This window comes from Equus caballus, chromosome 3, assembly GCF_041296265.1.
Source record: "Equus caballus isolate H_3958 breed thoroughbred chromosome 3, TB-T2T, whole genome shotgun sequence".
NCBI lineage: Eukaryota > Metazoa > Chordata > Mammalia > Perissodactyla > Equidae > Equus > Equus caballus.
In genome coordinates, this window is record NC_091686.1 from 43,523,890 (window position 1) to 43,546,105 (window position 22,216).

The following is a 22,216-nucleotide window of genomic DNA, read 5'->3' on the forward strand; positions in this document are numbered from 1 at the left end:
TACTGGTGATTGGTCTATTTGAATTCTCTGTTTCTTCTTGATTCAGTTTTGGAAGGTTGTATAATTCTCAGAATTTATCCATTTCTTCTAGAGTATCCAATTTGTAGTAGTCTCTTACAATCTTTATATATCTGAGGTGTCCTTTGTAATTTCTCCTCTTTCAATTCTGACTTTATTTATTTGAGCCTTATCTCTTTTTTTCTTGGTGAGTCTAGCTAAAGGTCTGTCAATTTTGTATATCTTTTCAAAGAGCTATCTCTTAGTTCCATTGATTTTCATATATATATTTTTTTTTTTGGCCTCTATTTCATTTAATTCTGCTCTGATTTTTATTATTTCCCTGCTTCTACTGATTTTGGGCTTTGTTTTTTCTTCTTTGCCCAGTCCCTTTAGCTGCACTGTTAGATTGTTTATTCGAGATTTTTCTGCTTTGTTGAGGTAGGCCTGTCTTGTGATAAACTTCCCTCTTAGAACCACTCTGCTGTACCCCATAAATTTTGGCATGTCATATTTTCATTTTCATTTGTCTCCAGATATTTTTGATTTCTCCTTTGATTTCTTCATGGACCCAATTATTGTTCAGTAGCATTTTGTTTAATCTCCTCCTATTTGTGGCTTTTCCAATCTTCTTTGTGTAGGTGACTTCTAGTTTCATACCACTGTGGTCAGAAAAGATGCTTGACATTATTTCAATCTTCTTAAATTTATTGAGACTTGTTTTGTGGCTTAATATGTGACCTATTCTGGAGAATGTTCCATGTGCTTTTGAAGAGAATGCGTATTCTGCCGTTTTCTGAATGGAATGTTCTCCATATATCTATTAAGTCCATCTGGTCTAATGTGTCCTTTAAGGCGAGTGTTTCCTTATTGATTTTCTGTTTGGATGATCTATCCACTGGTGTAAATGGTGTGTTAAAGTCCCCTACTATTATTGTGTCACTGTCTATTTCACCTTTTTTGTCTGTTAACAATTGCTTTATATATTTAGCTGCTCCTATATTGGGTGCATAGATATTTACAAGTGTTACAGTCTCTGGTTGGATTGTTCCCTTTATCATTATGTAGTGCCTTTCTTTGTCTCTTGTTATTGTTTTTGTTTTAAAGTCTATTTTGTCTGCTATAAGTATTGCTACCCCACCTTTGTTTTCCTTGCCATTTGCATGAAGTATCTTCTTCCATCTCTTCACTTTCAGATTGTGAGTGTCTTTAGGTGTGAAATGTCTCTCTTATATGTAGCACATATATAGGTCTTGTTTTTTTAATCCAATATGTCACTCTATGCCTTTTTTTTTTTTAAAGATTGGCACCTGGGCTGACAACTGTTGCCAATCTTCCGTTTTTTTTTTTTTCTGCTTTATCTCCCCAACACCGCACCCCCCATTCCCCCTTACACAGTTGTATATCTTAGTTGCAGGTCCTTCTAGCTGTGGGATGTGGGACGCTGCCTCAACGTGGCCTGATGAGTGGTGCCACGTCCACGCCCAGGATCTGAACCCTGGGCTGCCACAGTGGAGCGCACGAACTTAACCACCCGGCCATGGAGCCGGCCCCACTCTATGCCTTTTGATTGGAGCATTTAGTTCATTGCCATTTAAAGTTGCCTTGATAAATATGCACTTATTGCCATTTTGCTACTTTCTTTCTGGGTGTTTTAGTAGTTCTTCTCTGTTTCTTTCTTCTCTTGCTCTCTTCCCTTGTGGTTTCATGGCTTTCTTTAGTATTATGTTTGGGTTCCTTTCTCTTAATTTTGTGTGTGTTTATTATAGGTTTCTGGTTTGTCATGACCACAAGGTTCATATATAATAACCTATAAATGTAGTAATCTATATTAAGTTGATGGTCTCTTTAGTTTGACCTCTTTCTAAAAGCTCTAGTCTTTCACTCTCCTCCTCCCACATTTTATGTTTTTGATATCATATCTAACCTCTTTTTTTGTGTGTGTGTATCTGTTACCCTCTTATCATGCAGATAGCTAATTTTAGTACTTTTGTCTTTTGACCTTCATATTAGCTTCATAGGTGGTTGATCTGCTACCTTTCCTGTATATTTGCCTTTACCAGTTATTTTACTGCTTTTATTACTTCCTTTCTTTCTTTTTTTTTTTTTTGATAATTTCCTTATTCCTATTTGTGGTCTTCTCTTTCCCACTTAACTAGGTCCCTTTAGCATTTCTTGTAAGGCCGGTTTCTTGGTGATAAGCTTCTTTAGTTTTTGTTTGTTTGGGAAACTCTTTATCTCTCCTTCCATTTTGAATGATAACCTTGCCAGGTAGAGTATTCCTGGCTGTAGGTTTTTCCTTTCAGCACTTTAAATATATCATGCCACTCCCTTCTATCCTCAAATGTTTCTACTGAGAAGTCATTTGATAGCCTTATGGGGTTTTCTTTGTATGTCACTTGTTGCCTTTCTCTTGCAGCTTTTAGGATTCTCTCTTTATCTTTAATTCTTGACATTTTAATTATAATGTGTCTTGGTGTGGGTCTCTTTGGGTTTATCTTTTTTGGTGCTCTCTGTGCTTCCTGTACTTGGATGTCTGTTTCCTTCCTTAGGTTAGGAAAGTTTTCAGCTGTTATTTCTTCAAATAGATTGTTCACCCTTTCTCTCTCTCTTCTCCATCTGAGACACCTATAATATGAATGTTAGTGTGCTTGATGTTGCCCCATGGGTCCCTTAGAGTGTCCTCATACTTTTTAATTCGTTTCTCTTTTATCTGTTCAGCTTGGGTGATTTCCTCTAGTCTTTCATCCAGCTCACTGATCTGTTCTTCTGTATCATCCACTCTGCTACTGAGTCCCTGTAGTGAATTTTTCCTCTCTATTATTGTATTCTTCATTTCTGATTGATTCTTTTTTATATTTTCCAATTCTTTGTTGACATTCTCCCTGAGTTCATCCATTCTTCTCCCAAGATCAGTGAGCATCCTTATGGCTCTTAGTTTGTACTCTTTGTCAGGTAGATTGTTTATCTCTGTTTCATCTCATTCTTTGTCTGGGGTTTTGTCCTGTCCCTTACTTGAAACATATTCCTTTGTCTCCTCATTTTGCCTCCTTCTTTGTGCTTACCTATGCTATCCCTGTGCTAATCTATGCATTAGGTGGGTCTTCTGACCTTGGATAGGTGTCCTTATGTAAGAGATGCCTTATGAAGCCCAGCAGTGTGCTTCCCTCTTGTGACCAGTTCCAAATGTTCCAGGAGTGCCCTCTGCATGGACTACATGTGTCCTTCTGTTGTGGCATGTTTGCTCTTACTGCAGGTGCTCAGGGGGGCTAGGCTGTCCCTCTGGCCAGCTGGTTGCAATGTTCTGCTCTGTATGGCTGCTGTGGACTCTTCAGATACATCATATGTCATAGGAAGTCCCAGCACAGTTGGCACAAGGTCTAATATAACATTCTTGCTGCAGTTTTTCTGTTAATTGAGTAGGCCCCCAGCGTGGCTGGTTGCTAGGCTCAGGGGCTTATAATTGCTGCAGGCCTCTGGCCTGCACGACTGTTGTCAACTCTCTTAGCACTGCAGCTGAGTGGGGCCAGCCCCAGGCATGGGAGCACACAATTGTTTCAGGCTTTGGAAGGTAAGGCTGATCCCCTATGTGGCTGTTTGAAAAGCATAAGTCTTCTTCAGCTGAGAAGCCCCACAACCTGTAGGGTCACACACCCTGTCAACACAGTCCTGCTTCATGCACATGACCCCACCCACTGAAGCAGACCCAGTTGCCCCCCTGCAGAGGCCTCACAGACTCCACCAATGCAGGCCCACTCCTTGCACACACCCTGCCCCACAGAGGCAGAACCACTTGCTGGGCTGCACAGGTTCCAGGCACCCCATCTATGTGGGCTCACAGGTTTCCCGAGGACTTGCTGTTGGGTGGGGCCAGCTCCTATGGCGGGCTGCCTTCCCTGGCTGAGCTGGATTAAATCAGAGCTCTAGTGGGTGGGGTAGACTCTTGGGCTAACAGGGCAGGGGAAGAACTCCAATGGTGTCTACCAGTGTCTGTGTCAGCCTGCCTGTACTAGGTCACAATAATAGCTGCTGCCAATGTCTCAGTTCTGGGGGAGGTGGTCCCAGCCAGGGGTGTGGGGGTCTTACCCCTCACTCAGATGTGCCCAGAGCCTATCAAGTGAGTCTCTTTTCACCAAACGACTGTGCATCTTTCTTTTTTGTGATTTTAGGTTACTTTCTGAAACAGGCGAATTTGTGCATTGGCCCTTTAAGAGTAGGCTTTTTCCTCTTATTTCTGATAGCTTTTCTGGGGGTATTCCCCATTGTAGTTAATAGCCAGCAAAGCCAGATATCATGACACTTGTCTCTGTTGTGCTAAATCCAAAAGCTGCTTATGGTGGTCACGCTCCCCTGCTGAGATCCCCACTCCTCCAGGAAATGCTTGTGATCTTACGATTGCTCCCACCTGTCCATGAAGCACTACAGCTCAAAGGCGGCTTTTTTCTCTCCAGAAAGGAATTTCTTCCTCTTCCACTTCAGTCAGCACTGCCCTTGTTGTGGGACTTCAGTTTGCAGTTCTCAGTTTTCAGTTCTCTCTCAGGGGTAATAGTTCCAAAAGTAGTTGTAAATTTGTTGTGTCTGTTGGAGGAGATGAGTTCAGAGTCCGCCTACGCTGCCATCTTGACACCGTCCTCTCACCTTTTATTACCATAAAAGTAACTCCACCACTCCATTACTTTTTATATTTTCACCTTGATTTGATTATGAGAATTTGAGATATGAATGGGTCCCTCTGTATCCTGAACAGGCATGTTTGTAGCAGCATAAGATGAAGAAGTTCTTTATCTGAAAAAAAGCTTGCTGGGGGAGGTTATCTTCTCTCCTGGGCATTCATTCTGCACCAGAGAGCAAGTGTTAATCCAACAATGTGCCCCTGACTCAGGGGAGTGTTACAGGCTGACCTTGCTATTCTTTGGTGCTTATGTCGAGATCAGATGATCACTAAGGTTTTGCTTAAAGCTATTTATGTTTTTTTAACTATTAAAAAAACGTTTTATAGAAGTACAATTTACATTTAAAAATGCACTGATCACGAGTTAGATGAGTTTTGACAATTGTATACACCCATGTAACCACCACCCACAACCAGCTAAAGAAAGCTTCTATCATCAAGGCAAATTCCTTCATGCTCCATTCCAGTCAATTCTCCACTTCAGAGGCAATGACTTTCTAACTTTTATCAACATAGGCAAGTTTTATTTCTTCTTAGATTTCATAGAAGTGGAATCCCAAAGTGTATACTCTTGTATTCCATTGCCTTCTGGCCTCTATTTCTGATAAGAAACCAGATGTCATTCTTAGAACTGTTTTCCTGTATTGAATGTGCTTTTCCCAAAACATGCTCTGCATCCCCACTCCACCCCTATCCCCCACAGCTGCTTTTAAGGTTTTCTCTCTCTCTTTGATTTTGAGCAGTTTAACTGTGGTGTGTGTAGGTATAATATTTTCGTATTTGTTCTACTCGGGAGTTTCAGGGCTTATCGAATCTGTGGGTTGGTGCTGTTCATCAGTTTGGGATTATTCTTAGCCACTATTTCTTCAAATATTTTTCTGCCTCATTCTCTCTCACCTTTACTCAGGAAATTAAATTACATGTATGTTAGATCATTTAATATGATCCTATAGAGCTTGAATCAGACATATGTCAAATTGCTACATAGATGAGCTGAACTCATTCTTTTTCTACAGCTCTACTGAGACTCTGGATTCTTCCTCTCTTGTTCAGTTTGAATAATTTATTTTGAATGTTTTCAAGTTCATTGATTCTTTTCTCTTCTATATTTTTTCTATAATTAAGACCATCTAATTTTTAAAATTTTCTGATATTGCCTATTTCTAGGATTTCCTCATTGTTTATAATAATTTCCATTGCTCTGATGAAATTTCCATCTTTGTAAACATGTTGCCCAACATTTACAATAGACTCTATAACATGTTTATCATACTTATTTTAATGTCCCCACCTGATAAATTCAACATCTGGAGCCTTTCTGCCTCTGCTTCTACTGAATGTTTCTTTTCTTGACCATGGGTCATCTTTTATTCCTTCTTCGCACTTCTTGTAATTTTTTATTGCATGCTGAGTATTATATTAAAGGATTGAAGTAAATAATATTTACCCCCCAAATAACACATACCCTTTCTTTAATCAGACAACTATACTCAGGAGCTGAGTCAAACTAATCTGTGGATGAGCGGAGCTTAGTCATTTTTGTGGCTCTATGCAGATCCAGTTATCCACTGGCCTCGCATATTTTGAGGGCAGGATCATAACTTTCTTCAGCGCAGTGTGGGATCTGAGCCCTGGTGAGACTCAAGCAACCTCTCTTGCTCTACCCACTGGCTACCAGCTTTTGAGTCACTGCACAGTTCTTTTTTCTCTCCAGTTTTGCCTCCAGACTTCTTGACATCAGAATCTCCCCCAGATTTTGATGGGGCCTCTGCAGTATACTCAGTTAAGGCAGGCTCCTTACCATCCCAACAACTTGGAGACATTTCTTCCAGCTTTTATGCCTCTCTGTATTTAGAACCTGGCTGCTGCTGCTTTCCACACAGTGAAAGCTTTAGTGGGGTTTGTCTCAGCAATCCTATCCCACTTCCACTCCCCAACAGCTAGTAGTTGGCCCTCAGGGAAGCCTTGGTGTACTTTTTAGGGATCTCTATCAGCTTTCCTGCCCTCCCCTAGCCACTGATATACTAACTCTGTGCACTTGCGACAGCCTACAAAAGAGAGTTGTTGGGTGATGCAGACCCACTCTGTAGCTGGGGCTCTTTGGGATTTTTATCCATCACCCTAGCCTAAATATAGCTATTTAAAGTTTGCTAAATGTTCAGCTGGTTTCTCTTTGTTGCCCATCAATAGCAAGTCCTCTTTGTCTTGTTGCTTTGTTAGGAATGAAGGAAGTCATCAATTTCCTCTCTCTTGTGAACGGCTTGTCCCCTTCTGGAACTTAGTTCATTTGGGTTTCTTTTGTCATCAATTTACTGTTGGGTTAAAAATAAGAAACTGATTTTGAAGATCATCTTGCTTATTCTTGTTGTTACAATGGGAACAATAGATCTATGATGTCATACATCCTAATCAGAAGCAGAAGTCCTATTCGTCTTAGTTCAAGACCATTTAGTTATTTTACTTAAACTCACAGCCTTTATTTTACAAATAGTTTATAATCTTTCTTATTAGATTAAAATAATACGTTCCTTAGAAAGATATAAAAACCTTTTCGAGCGTACTTAACCTGCAGTGTACATCTGCTTCATTTCATGGCAATTTTCACTTAATTAATCAAGATTTATTGCATCTGTTTTTATTATCAAGGTGTAAATAAAGAAGCCATAACTCACACTAAGGTGTGACCAATTTGCTTTTGACTTTTTTTTTGGATAAAATACATTTTCAGTTTTCAGTTTTTGCCAGTGTCTGTCAAATGGTAATTTCAGAACAGAATTAAATGTCTGGGGGGAAATTTTTTAAGGAAAATCCAATTTCATTAGTTTTGCAAATAAAAATAGACAAGTTAGTACATAGCAAAGAAACTGAGTCACATATTTGTTTGTGTAGAGTTGTTTCTAAACAGTTCAAGGTAATCCATATAAAAGATGGTCAATAATAAAGATTTAGTAATCAAACCAAAGCTTTCAAAAGATTAACCTAGCTCAACAGAACAAAAAATAGGAATAGACCTGCAGCTAGAATAGGAGCTTTAAAAATTTTAAAGTAAGATGAGTAGGCAAACTGGAAGTGCGTGACCATGGAATCCATTTGTTCTCAGAGATCATTATCTGGAATTGTCAATATTTATTCACTCAAAGTAGGACAACTAAGTGGCCACTTTGGGACAAAATAATGAAACACACAACAAAGAGAAGATAAAAAGCCAGGAGATCTGCATTTTAATCCCAGTTTAGCCACTACATCTGTGATGATTAAAAAAGTACCTTCATCTCCCCAGATGGCAGTTTCTCCATTTATAAAATTAGAGGGCTGGGGTCAGAAGTGCAGGACTTCTGATATTCTTCTGGGCTAGAGGCCATGCCACAGATGGGCTTAGCCAACAGACTCTCTGGAGGGTAATTTTCCCAGATGCTGATCAGCTATCACTAAGAGGAGTAAGGACAATATTTGCAAAGGTTGAAGAAAGGTAATGATTTTCATTCCTTTCATCGTAGGATTTGGAGTCTGATAAATGTTAGTATCTCTGTGGATCTGAAAAACAGAGCGTTGCTAGGTTTATGAATCTGATTGCTCTGCGACAGGAGGAGAACATATACGACATGTGAGGTGTCATTCTTCTTGTCCTGTTGAAATGGCAGACATATGATCCTATTTAGAATTTCCAGCAACAAAAAATACTGCCATTATCATATTTCTAAAGCCTCGATAATGTAAACTAAATGCACAAGGAAATAAGGGTCCATGAAAGTTCTTTGCTGCAATTTTGTTATTATCTCTCATATAACATAAAATTTAAGAGTGGGAATTGCATAGATATACACTTCACTATTAACCTCAATTTTGTATTCACCTCATTAATGCAATTCCCTTCTTGTTACTAAGATATTCTCTTAAATATTTGAGAAAAAATTAAAAGCTGTATCCATTTTGTATGTCTCTTGTTAATTGTTTCAAAAAACTTCATACATGATATTCTTTTAAATGTTTTCGTTAAAATGGTTAAATTCCTCATCAGCATTGTATTCAAGTGAATTGTGATTTCATCTTAATAAACAAAGTTCAAAATAACACCCTTTATTACTTTAAACCCTAATATTCTAAAACTCAATCTTATTTATTTTGAGTGACAATCTTGTGCAGTTAGTGCTTGAACATCAGGGCTTCAGAACCAGACTGTGTGGATGGAACACCAACTCCAGCATTTACTAATAGCGTAACTTGGACAAGCTGCTTGAACTTTCTGTCTCCATTTTCTCAATCATTAAATGAGGATAATAAAATATGTTCAATCAGATATTAAGCCTATGTCCAATGTATTCTTCCAAACAAATAAGCACAGTTGAACATCATAACTTGGGGATTCCATATTTGCAAACTCATCTACTCATTATAATTTATTTGTACCCCCGAAATCAACACTGTGGCACTTCTGGGGTCATTCATGGACAAGTGCAGAGCAGTGAAAAATTTGAGTCACCCAAAGTGCATGTTCCCAGCTGAAGTTAAACAAGGCAATGCTTTGCTTTCTTATTTCAGCTGCCATTCTGTAAATGAACATCCATTTTGTGGTCTATGTAATGCCATATTTTTCACATTTTGTGGCTTTTTGTTGGTGACTTAGCCGTTTAAATGGCCCCTGGCATAGAGCTGAAGTGCTGTCTAGTGTTCCTAAGTGCAAGAAGGCTGTGATGAGCTTCATGAAGAAAATAAGTGTGTTAGAAAAGCTTTGCTCAGGCGTGACTGATGATGTTATGGGCAGTGAGTTCAACGTTAATGAATCAAAAGTATATATTAAACAATGTGTCTTTAAACAAAAACTCATAAAACAAAGTTATGTATTGATTGGCTGACAAATGTGGCCAGAGGCTAGCAGGAACCTAACCCTGTAGTTTTCCTATGAGCCATGGCTCAGTATTCCTCATTCAGTGACTTTATAGAACACAACTATTGTGAACAATGAGAATCAATTGCATTTTAAAGCAATCGAGAGGCCACTTCCCCCTTTTGGATAGGGAGTTCCGAATTGGTTTCCCATTGCAACATGGCCAGGTATGTTCTAAAGTATGGTGCCTCCTTTTCTTTCTTCCACACGGTTAGGGAGGCTCTGAGCGCAATCCCGTGGGCTGCTCCCCAGAGTGAGGCCAGGAAAGGCATGCGGCTGAAGGAGGAAGCTGTGGACCTCCAAGCCCACGATTTCTGAGGAGTTCTCCCGGGTATCTCTGTGTTTAGGGCACCAGGTTAAAATCCAAACTGGGTGTGGCTGGAGCCGGTCCTGGTGACCACGCTGGAGCTGGAAAGAACAGTCCTAGGGCCTTGATCCTGTCTTGTTTATTCTCCCACTTGTCAGGCTCAGGCAAAACAATAGGAAAAATCTGGGATGAAAGTGAATCCTTACTCTGCAGTTTGCAGATAATACAAATTTCTTTGAGTGATGGTACATATTTTTAATTTTGGTGAAAATTCTGTTTTTTGCTGTAACTGAATGTTTAAGATTTGGGAGTTCTGTAAAACTACAAAAATAGAATTCTGGAAGATTGATGCTCTGGCATGCAAAACATCTGAATGACGAATTGACAAAAAGCATGAGAAATGAATGGAGCATGTAACCCTGAATCCAGAAGGAGTTCATTGCTCATTGACTATCCTAATAGAATCCACCATAAAATTAGCAGCAGTAATAATAAGAGGAGGAGAAAGAGGAAAAGTGGAAGAAGGAAGAGAAAGGGAAAGAAATGCGATGGCTAATGAACGGAGTTGAGAATTAGGGCATTTAGGCACCTGGTGTCAAGTGAATAACAGCAGAGCAGCAGAACATGGAAGCGGCGAGTTGGTGCAAGACAGTTTGCTCCCAGAGAAGGAGTATTTGGGGACACACTGTAAAAAGCCTTTTTATCCAGGGCTATGGGCCAGGAATGGCCAGGGAGAAATAAGGCAACATGCAAAATAAGATTGAAGCGGGGCCCCGAGGCCACAACGAACAGCCCGTGAGCTTGGAGTCCGTGTCAGGCGTGATGTTAGGAAGCAAGGGGGAGGTGCTGCTCTTACTAGCAGTTCTTGGAATTGGTATGAAAATTAAATCTCACAGCATTTGAATAGGTTTGTTTACTATCCTCTTCCCACTATCAAACCCAGACAGTGATGAGATAATAAAAAGAGTGGGGCTGCTCCATATTTAACCAGCCCAGCTAATCTGTGGCTAACCTCTGGTTAAAATAAGAAATCTCTAGAATCTTTATTTCTACACATGTGTGATTGTATTCTGCTCCTCTGCGTTCATTTAAAAAATGCCTTTTGAAAGTTATCAACTTTGTCTCTGCTAAATCTTGACAGCAAATGAATCAAGAAAGAACCCAGAGAGAAGCCAGGGAAGAGCCCAGAAAGAGCCAGGAAACCTGCAACAAGAGTGTGAATCCAGAGGGGCTGGGTTGGGGTCAGAAGGCTGGCCACTCCACCTCGAGGCATGGCTTACGAGTAGAAAGCCTTTGTATGAGGCTCACCTGGAAATCCAAGAAATGTGCACCACCAAGCAGTAAATCAACACATCAGGCATGGATGCATAATTTCATCAGTAGGAGTATTCAGCAAGTTTTAGGACTTCCTATAGTCTCGAGCACCTGATTTATTCTTTGAAAAATATTAAATAATTTTGATGATAAAAGTGAACTAAGGCAAGAAGGAAAATCTGGGCAGTTTTGGGGCAATAAAGGAACTGGATAGAGTTTAAAATGCCTTCAGGAGCACCATCCTATGTAATATAGGGACAGAATGAAAATGGAATATGAGAATGATTAGGGAGGCACCTAAGTGTAGGATGGATTGGAAAGAAAGGTGAAACATATTAGAGAAACCTGCTAGGAGATTTTTCAGGAGGAAGGAGAGATAACTGATGGTCTGAGTTAGAGTGGTGGCAGTGAAAATGGACAAGAGAAGAGAGAGATGTCAGATATTTCAAAAGAAAAGTTGACAGAACTTGATGATGGACTGTGTGGGCTCCGAAGGAAAGAGCTGGATTGAAGACAACATTCAGGTCATGGCTACAAAGTTACAAGGTAGGAGAGAGAGAATGTTAATTAGAGAAAGTGACAAAGATTACTGCCATGGAGAAGTACAGACGTGGGAGTTGATGGGGTAGCTGCTAGCAGTGTTATATAACAGCAAATCAAAGCAGCCATTGCTCACAGCGTTAAGACGTGCTGAACTGTACAGCTATTACTACCTTCCTGTTCATGAAAGTGCCTTTTGGGGTAATATCTCTTGCTTAGTGTAGTAAGCTAAATTATCACTCCCTAAAGATATTCACGTCCGAATCCCTGCGTCTGTGAACATGTTACTGTAAATGGCAAAAAGGACTTTGTTTGGGGCCCTATTTCAGAATACTTCCTCTTCAACAAAACAAGTGTTCTGTGGTGACTATCAAAATTTAATGACACAGGAGCTAAGTTTATACCAATATGCTCTACACAAAGGCACATTTATGTTTTCTATTTATTTATTTATTGACATTTTAATTAGTGTCCTTTTTTTTTAATGCTTTTTGGTGAGGAAGATTGGCCCTGAGCTAATATCTGTTGCCAATCCCCCTCTTTTTGCCCCAGGACATAGTTGTATATCCTACTTGTAAGTCATTCTAGTTTTTCTATGTGGGATGCCGCTACAGCACGGCTTGATAAGCGATGTGTAGGTCCGCGCCCAGGATCTGAACTGGTGAACTCCAGGCCACCTGAGCAGAGTGTGCAAACTTAACCACTTAGCCAGAGGGCCGGCCCTCAAAGAGACACATATATCTAATTTGATTTACTGTTATATAATTGAGTAGACTTTGAGTAAAGCAGATTACTCTCCATAATGTGGATGAGCCTCATCTGATCAGTTAAAGTCTGTAGGAAAAAAGACTAAGGTTCACCAAAGAGGAAGGAATTTTGTCTCCAGACTGCCTTTGGACTCAAAGCTGAAACATCAACTTCTGCTGGGATTTCCAGTTTGCTGGCTTGCCCTGCAGATTTCAGAATTGCCATCCCCCACAATCAGGTGAGCCACTTCCTTAAAGTAAATCTCCCTCTGTCTCTCTTTCAATACATCCTATTAGTTCTGTTTCTCTGGAGAACCTTGACTAATTTACCCAGGAAAATGACTGTGGTGGTTTCGGTAAACCATAACCTATAGGAACAAGTCACGAAAGCAAGTTCTTCTGTATCTTGGAGTTCCTATCCTTCCTGGAGTAATGCAATGAGTCTCTAAACCTACAGTGACGCCCCAAAGTCTTCTACAACTATTCGGTAATGGCAGAACCCAGAGAGCAAATGTGTCCCTTCAGGACATAGAAGGAGGTGTTTTGGGGGTGGGTTAGTAACAGGGTGGTATGGAGGGGAGGAGTTCTGAACCTGTCAAGAGTTTCAGAGGATAGAAACTCTAGGTTTGAGGATCATTACTGCACAACAGCTGCAAAAGTATGGTTAGTTTCTTAAGCAGTAACTTATTCAATTCATTGATCAAAAAAGCCTCCATTTCCTGTGTGTGTGTGTGTCTGTGTGTGTTTGTATGTAATTGAGGCCATGTGTCCCTAATAAAATGAGTTGATCTTAGAGATATTTCCTGTTATCAGATACTCATGGATAGTATTTACGGTTTTTCCCCTAACCCTATGATAAACTTGGAGATGCTTATTATTGTCGACCCTGAAAAACCTGTATTCTGTGTGTCAGCCCAGAGGAGAGGAGCTATGTGTCTTGGTTATTTGACACAGTCCAGTGCAGCACATTCAGAAGGCTTGTATGCCAGCTTTTCATTCTGCCAATGGCAGATGCCATGGATAAGAAGCAGAAAAGAAAAGAAAAGACAATAAATGACATTATAAATAGCTGCCTTATATTCCTACAAAGAAGCACTCTTTTTTGGGGGGAGCTCAAATATTACTAGTCTATATCTACTTCTGACCAGGGTCTTATTGCTTTTAGTGTATGGTTAACTTTGTTGCCACTAATGAGTTAACAAAATAAATATTTATTGAGCGCTAGAAATTCTTCTAGGCACTGGGAATGAACCCATGAACCAAACAGACAGAGTTCCTTCCTAGAGGATAGTATTTGCTGTTAACCTTGCTGTTGCTGTGCACTTCGGATTCTCAACCTAATCTGTTCCATTTTTGTTTCACTCATCTGCTGCCCTGTCCCTTCTATTTTATGCTGCCCCGTTCATAATTTGTCCTGTAGGCTTCTATTCATGCTTTATCCTGATATCTGTATATCTCAACTCAGTCTTCAATTTCAGAGATGCTTAAAATGGTGGAAGGGTACATACCAAATGAAAGTTAGGTTCACTACAATGGAAAATGTGCCCAAGGGGCAGTTAATTAAAACTGTACACAATCCTCTTCTCTGTTTCTTCTGGATAGTGCTTCCTTTCACTTGTTGACATGTTGCATCCTCTGAATCAGTCTGCATTTCCAACTACTTTTAGATATTTGCAGAATTTGGGGGGTCTTGGGGTAATCGGAACTATAATTCTTCATCTTTGCAGTATTTGCTTTATAGACACTATCTATTGATACAGATTTTCAGGAGAACCTGATAGATCTACATGATATTCTTGGTGCGAAGATTTGGGAATACCTGGATCCACTGGGGGACATTTTTGGCATTAATGAAGGTTCTGTAAATCACTAGTTATTCTGTGGCCTTTTTCCACTCTTACTCCCTGCAGTAGAATATGACATGGTTGATCACTTCCTTCTCTCAGAAACATTTTCTTCATTTGGCTCTCAACACACCACACTCCTACTTCAGTAGGCGTTCCTTTTTCCATCTCCTTGTATAGAAACTTCTCTTCCAGACCTCTAAATGTTGCTTTGCTCAGGATGCAGACCTTTGCTCTGGACTACATTCTCTATAGAATGATCTCGTCCAGGCCATGGCTGTGAGAACAACAGATGACCGCCTTCCTGGGCTTCTGACAATCTGTTAGCAAGCTCCACCATCTTTACTTTCAAATATCTACCAAATAAGAGCAAGTGTCATCACCTCCACCACTACCACCAGGTGAGAGGCACCCTCATGTTCCCTGAGACCACCGGAATGGCCTCCTCCCTGGTACCCTGCTTCCATGCTCTCACACCTGGATCTGGTCTCTGCATAGCAGCAAGATATATTTTTTTAAGTGTAAATTAGATGACATCAAACTATGTTTAAAATCTTTGCATGGCTTCTCATCACCTCCCAACTCTCTGTCCTCTCACTTTGTTTTATTTTGCTCATAACCAGTATCACTATTTGAAATAATACTGCTTATTTTTCTGTTGTTGTTGGTGAATTGTTTATCCTGTTGCCCTCACTAAAGTAAAAGCTGCATGAAGGCAGACTTTTCTATATGGGGCGCCTGTGTGTGGAGAACCTAGAAGAGTATCTGGCACTTTGTTTACACTTGTAACACTAATGAACAAATAAGATTGCTTATTAGAATTTTTTAGATTAAAGTTCTTTTAATTGGGAGAAAAATATTACATTTGCAGGCTCCCCTTTTTATCTATAATTACAGGGTCCTCAATTATTATAGAATGTGGGTTGTTATGGAAAGGGAAATCGGCAGAATGAGAAGTAATTATGACCGCTGTTCAAAGGTGAGAAGGTCTGACCGTTCAGGGATGCTTCTTGGACTCAGGACAGCACATCGCCTGTGTCCACAGCGTTAGGATGCGTCCTCGGCCCAGGGAAGTTTCTTTGATTCTGCAAGACATATTGTTCTATCTTCCCTTGCTCCCTGTGGACTCAAGGCCAGAGGTTCTTCTCTGTCTGGGGAATAATTCAATATGGGGAAGGCCAAATTCTGGCTCTGGTATCAGCCTTAGTTAGTTCCTTCCTTCTTTCCTTTCCCCCCCCCAATATTTTACATACATTCTCCAACCACAGTTAGGATGTTTAAAAGTATAACTTTTCAAACTACACATCTGGAGAAATATCGAATCTCTGAAGAAACAGTGTAAAAGTGAATAACAGTAGTATAATACTGAAGAAATAGCTCTTTTTTGGGCTATTCAAGTGAAAAACCATTTCGAAGGATTCAAAGTGGTTGTTTTATTTTATTATTGTTTGATACAAATTGAACCATCAGTTCATGAAATTAACGAGAATATGCTAAATATATCCTTGGTAGGAGATGTGAAAATCTGTACATGTAGGTTGTGTTCTCGAAAAAAATGAAGTGGGAAAATCTATAATTTAACAGTCAATTTACATGTCAAATCTCCAACTTAATCACTACAAGTTTTGATAAGGTGTTACATGTAACTTACATGTAAATCTGTCTCTAATTTAGTGTATTTACTTAACCCCTATGCGTTTGCTACAAATCTGAAGTGAGTTCACATGACTACATTTTTTCCCTACCATCTATTACTTCTCATCCCAGAATGAGCAATAATATTGATCACTTTCTTTCTTTTACATTGATTTCTTCATTGTTTCAGATTTTCTTTTTAGATGGTTTGAAATGAAAACTAAAAAGGTCCATATAACTTCACACTTTGCAACATTCATATTTCAGGAAACATTTAAAAATATTTCTTGAGGGCTGGCCCTGTGGCCAAGAGGTTAAGTTTGAGCTCAGCTTCGGTGGCCCAGGGTTTCACTGGTTTGGATCCTGGGCGCGACATGGCACCACTCATCAGGCCATGCTGAGGAGGCGTCCCATGTGCCACAGCCAGAGGCACTCACAACTAGAATACACTACTATGTACTGGGGGTGCTTTGGGGAGAAGAAGAAGAAGAAGAAAAGAAAAGAAAAGATTGGTAACAGATGTTAGTGCAGGTGCCAATCTTTAAAAGAAATAAAATTCCTTCCTTAAAAAAAAAATACATATATATTTTTGTAAAATACCCTTAATGTTGATTCTATCTGTTCCTAATTTTCTTTTCAGGGAGTAAGATTAGCAATTCTTCATTTGCAAAAACTCCTCTTTCTGCGTAGAACTACAATACCTTATAAGACACATGGATCAATCCCATAGGCAGGAAGGAAAGGGGCAGTCACAAATAATTAAAAAATATAATTTTAAAATAAGATTTTTGATGTTAACAAAACAATAAAATAATAACTAGAAATAAATCTAACAAAGATTTTCAAGAATTTTATAAAAATATAACATTCTTTTGAAAGACATAAAAAGACCCAAATAAATGAAGTATCATGCTTATGGTTAGAAAGCGTTAAGTATAATAAAAATAGCAGTTTTTACCACATTAATCTATAATTTTATTTCACTTTTATTAGAGTTTTTCATGGAATTTTTACAAACTGATCCTAAGTATCATAGAACAAATAAAGTAGGAAGAAGAACAAAAATAATTTAAAGAATGAGGTGGGGATCAGCTCTAGTAGACGTCAAGTTTCACTACGAATTTAACTGTATCCCTACATAAGATACAATATCAATTCAAAGACAAGCCACTGATTAAGTAGATATTTACAATGTATGAAAGTGACAAATGGTGGGGCCGGCCGGGTGGTGTAGGGGTTAAGTTCTCGTGCTCTGCTTCAGCAGCCCAGGGTTCACAGGTTTGGATCCCGGGTACAGACCTAGCACCGCTCATCAAGCCACACCATGGCGGCATCCCACATGAAATAGAGGAACGTTGGCACAGATGTTAGCTCAGGGACCTTCTTCCTCAGGCAAAAAGAGGAAATTGGCAACAGATGTTAGCTCAGGGCTGATCTTCCTCACCAAACAAACAAAACTCAAAAAACTGGGAAATGGTTACTATCCCTAATATATATATATATATTTAAAAAGAAAAACTCCCAAAACTCAATAAGAAAAAAATAACCAACAGAAATAAACAAAGACTATTAAATGGAAATTCATCAAAGAAAAAAGAAATTGTAAATAAACAGAAGAAAAGACGCTCAACTATATACATAATGAACATATTAATTAAAGAGTGAGGTACCATTTCACAGCTCTCAGACTGGCCACAGGAAGTTGCCACACAATTGTTAACATAGAAAATATGTGGAGCAATGGCACAATGCTGCTTGGTGGAATTATAGATTCGTACTAATATTTTCCACAGAAATTTGAAAATATATAGCACTGTAGAATAAGTACATGTCTGTTTAACTCATAAATTCTATTGGTAATTATATCTCCTGAGAAATTAATACACATATGCATAGGAATCCATATGCAAGAAAGTTCACAGTAGCATTGTGAAGATAAAAATTTTGGGAATGTTATTATCTATTAATAGATGAGCAGATACAGATTGTGGTATAATCAAATAATACAATGCTCTAGAGTATTTCAAATGAACGACCTAGATCTACATACATATTTATATGTATAAATATAAAAAATTAATGTTGGGCAAAAATAGTAAGTTGAAGGAGAAAAAGTGTGATAGTTACATGAAATTTACAAAATTACAAAACAGTATATGAATTATGGCAACAAATGTATGTAGTAAGGATGAAGAACTGCCCAGGAATGCTCATCAAGAAATTTAATTAAAGTATGGTTACTTTTCAAGTGTGTGGAATCACAAAGGGGAATAGAGAAATTCAACTAGATCTACAATGTTTTATTTCTTTAAAAACAACATCTGAAGAAAATGTTAAGATTTGGAAAAGCCAAGTGAGGGGTACAAGGGTGTTTTTTTAATATTGTTCTCTATATTTTTCTGCATGTTTAAATTATTTGATGATATAAAAAGAGACAACCCAATGACATTTAGTTATTTTCTACTCAGCAAATGAGCTATTTTGTGTGAATCTAAAGATAGGACGGTAAGTCGACGATAAATCTCGGAACTACAGTGACTACTACGTATGTATATACTGAATATCCAGTTCCATGCTCCATATTTCATAGACACGTTAGGAGATAATATTCTGAGTTCTACTTTCACATGTCACTGGTGATTGTATGCCATCTCCTTTCAGATTAAGATATTGCTACTTGTAAGTGGATATATGCCTTGGCATGCTTTCCTAGAAACTGGCAAGGGCTTTACTAATCCAGGTCTCCTTTCTGGGTAAAGGTAAATAATCTGCCCAAATGTAACCTAGGTTCCTTTTTCCTAAACTAACTGCCATTTATGGTGATTGAACCAGCAACTGCAGCCTCTTTTAAAAACAAATTAACTATTTATTTCTTCCTATCCATGACAAGAGATGCTTTGCACTGCCCAGCGTTTGGAAGAGTTCTGAAGAGTTAGGGAAAGTCACGGACCTGCTGCAGTTAAGACTTACTAGACTACAGAAGATGGCTTGAAACCTAGCCTTGGGGACCGCTGCTGAGGGGTGAAAGCAATTGCGTTTGGCCAGGTGTGCTGTTCTGCTTCACCATCATGCCAAGTCAGCAGCACTCAGTGATTTCATGGTGGCCGAGACTAGGTGTGTATTGATAAACATCTACAACCAAAATGGGAGTTCAAAAGGGTACTTACTCTGACTTTGAGGGATGTGCTCTGATACTTTCTATTCTGCTATCTTATGTATCAGTAGGAAATTGCCTGCTAAAATTCCCTGTGTTGGTCTCACAGTCCCTGATGATTCCCACACCAGAAAGTTGTTTATGAATTATTTCTGTAACTATCGGGTTCAAAAGGCCCACAGTACACGAAATGAGCAACAGCATTCAGAAATCTTTCACTAGTCTACTCCCGGGGAGAACTTTCTTCTATGGAAAACTCTTATCAGTGGAAAATGTTATTTTTAAATCAATAATGAAGCATTACAAGGTAAGAGAATCTTAAAGCCAACTTGATTTCTTGCATACTTTTTATTTTATCTCTGCAACCCCCCCCCCCCCCCCCCAACTTTGCTTGCCTAGGGAAAAAAGTCAAATGAGGAAATTCATTGGCTAGACAGGAGTGGAAATGACCACGACATAAAGGCATGAAATAGCACTTTACTTATTATAAATGAAGTGACAGGGAACTAAACCCAGAATTTACCATAAACAACTTGGCAAAGAAACAAGGATGGGGCAATAATAAGATAAACAGTTCTGACAGATGGAGCGTTTAGCTCCATACTTTTCAAGAGCTGTAGGTATTTGCGGATAACTCCACGGCTCATCCCTAGGGCAGGTCAATACTCAAGGTACACTTTGTCAATTCCTTGTGACTACCTTCCCCTTACAATGTCCTAACCTCCAATTTATTTGAGCTAAAATATACAGTCATAAATAATACATGTTTAAAAAATAAAACATTTCACCAAATAGTTGAAGAACGGTCCTAAGAGGATGGACATCTGGAATTATAACTGATCACTGTTTGCTGAACTTACTCCGCAGAAAACCGCTAATGGTGTTTCTACAGAAATTCCTCAACAACTTAACATTTCTTTCCTCAGTGCTCTCCCTCAATTAACTCCACTTTATGTATAAAGGCATCTCAAACCTTATCATCCACCCAACTTGAAAATTATGAAAATGCAGGTGCAAAGTCTCAAAGACCAGCTATTTTGAAGCTGACATTGCTCCAAGATTATAGGGTCAAGGAAGCAAGCAAAACATGAGTTCAGTCATATTCACGTCTATCTTGGATATTTTTACTATGTAATTCATATTGTGTTATTTTGTACTTCCACTGGGAATTAGAGCCTAATGTTATGAGGGTTGTTTTCTTCTGTTGTAGGTTTAGCAGCATGTGTCATCTGGAAATACCTAGCAAAAAGGTTTCTGAATGAATTACCTAGATTACACTGAATTTTCCATTTTTAGCTTGTTTCTAAAAACGTAAGTTTTTATTAAAATATTTTTCAAATACAGAATAATCATCAAATTCTAGCAATGGTTCAAAATGTTCGAATGCTATTAACTTTCTAACCTTTGTAAAGAGATTTTTTGTTTTTACGTTAGAGAAAAATATTTTTCCCTATGTCAAAGATCAGTATGAAGATGAATTATTTTGTAGGTCTGTACTACATTGCAGCAATTAGGGGCTGATAACCTTGGCTGCCCATTAATTAGAATCACCTGAGAGCTGGGACCCACCCCCAAGATTCTTCATCAATTGGGGGTATATGGTTTAGGCATGGGGTGTTTCAAAGCTCCACAGCTAATTATAATATGCACCGAGTTTGAGAACCACAGCTCTAAAGCCCTGATGCTCAGTGAGAGGTCTGAGGACCAGCAGCATCAGCTTTACCTGGGAGCTGGTTAGAAAAGCAGAAACTTAACTCCGCCCCAGACCTACTGGATCAGACCCACATTATCAGCGGCTCTGATTTAACCCATGCAGAATTCTTTTTTTTTATAAAAATAAGTGGCCAAATCTATTCCATCCTTTCTAATTCTAAAATTCTTATTCTACTAGGCAAGGCACTGAGAAGCACTTTGAAACTTAACCAGAATTCTTTACCTATAAAAATGAGGGACCAAAACCACTCTATCCCCTCCAACCCCAGAAGTCTCATTCCACAAACCTAAACAAATACAATTCTGGGGGAATTTGTAAAAACCGTTTCATAATTCCATCTTCATACCTTTGCATGCACTTCTTCTTGCCTAGAATTCCTATCTTTCTCTTTCCTCACTCGGACACAACATTTAAGATCTAGGTAAACTCCCATCTCTTTTATGAAGCACATCCTAAAAAATAATATAGCTTTTCTCTAAAATTCTGTTGTCAATATAATCAACTCCACAAAGTTTAGCACATTGATTTTTTCTACTATGACATATATACTACTGTGTTTCCTCAATTAGGGGATAAGTGTCTTCAATAAGGAATCATGTCATTTTCCTTTTCTATCCTAATCTAATCTCTAACTTTTCTAAGTGAATTATATATTGTTAAAATGTATATGGGAAATTGATATCAATTTTCACTAATCTCATAGATTATTTATTTAAAACCAGCCTGTCTTTGACCTTTCCCAGTAAAGTAACCTCACATACATGCTGAAGGTTCTCACATGTCCAGGTGAGTTACAATCAGCTGTGCCTTAGGGCTCCCATTCTTTTCTTACTGCTCCTCCGAGGCCTGCTAGCCTCATGATAATACCGCTTCAAATAACTCAGAAACTCTACAGAAAAAGCCTCTGCTCCTTAGCCCTACGGTATGCTCATAGTAAACTTCTCCTACTTTTTTTTTAAAAGATTTAATTTTTTTCCTTTTTCTCCCCAAAGCCCCCCGGTACATAGTTGTATATTCTTCGTTGTGGGTCTTTCCAGTTGTGGCATGTGGGACACCGCCTCAGCATGGTTTGATGAGCGGTGCCATGTCCGCTCCCAGGATTCGAACCAATGAATCACTGGGCCGCCTGCAGTGGAGCACGCGAACTTAACCACTCGGCCACAGGGCCACCCCCTGCAACCTCTCCTATTCTTTAGCTCTAGGCCTGTCTTACTCACCGTTACATCTCGACCATCGTGTTTGGCACATACTGGGCATATAAGTGAATTATAAATAGGATGTCAACAAACTCTACAGGAACAAACAACTTCAAAAATATACTACTGAGCTCATGATAACATTTAGAAGTATGATTTTTCTTGTAGTAGCTCCTATATATACTTTTCTTGACGTTTATATATATTTTTCT

At 38.9% G+C, this 22,216-nt stretch overlaps 1 protein-coding gene across 9 annotated transcripts in view; it reads right to left on the bottom strand.

Annotated features, from left to right (window-relative positions):
• Positions 1–22,216, bottom strand: part of BANK1 (B cell scaffold protein with ankyrin repeats 1) — a 313,664-nt gene that overhangs the window by 184,691 nt on the left and 106,757 nt on the right. The window lies entirely within an intron of this gene.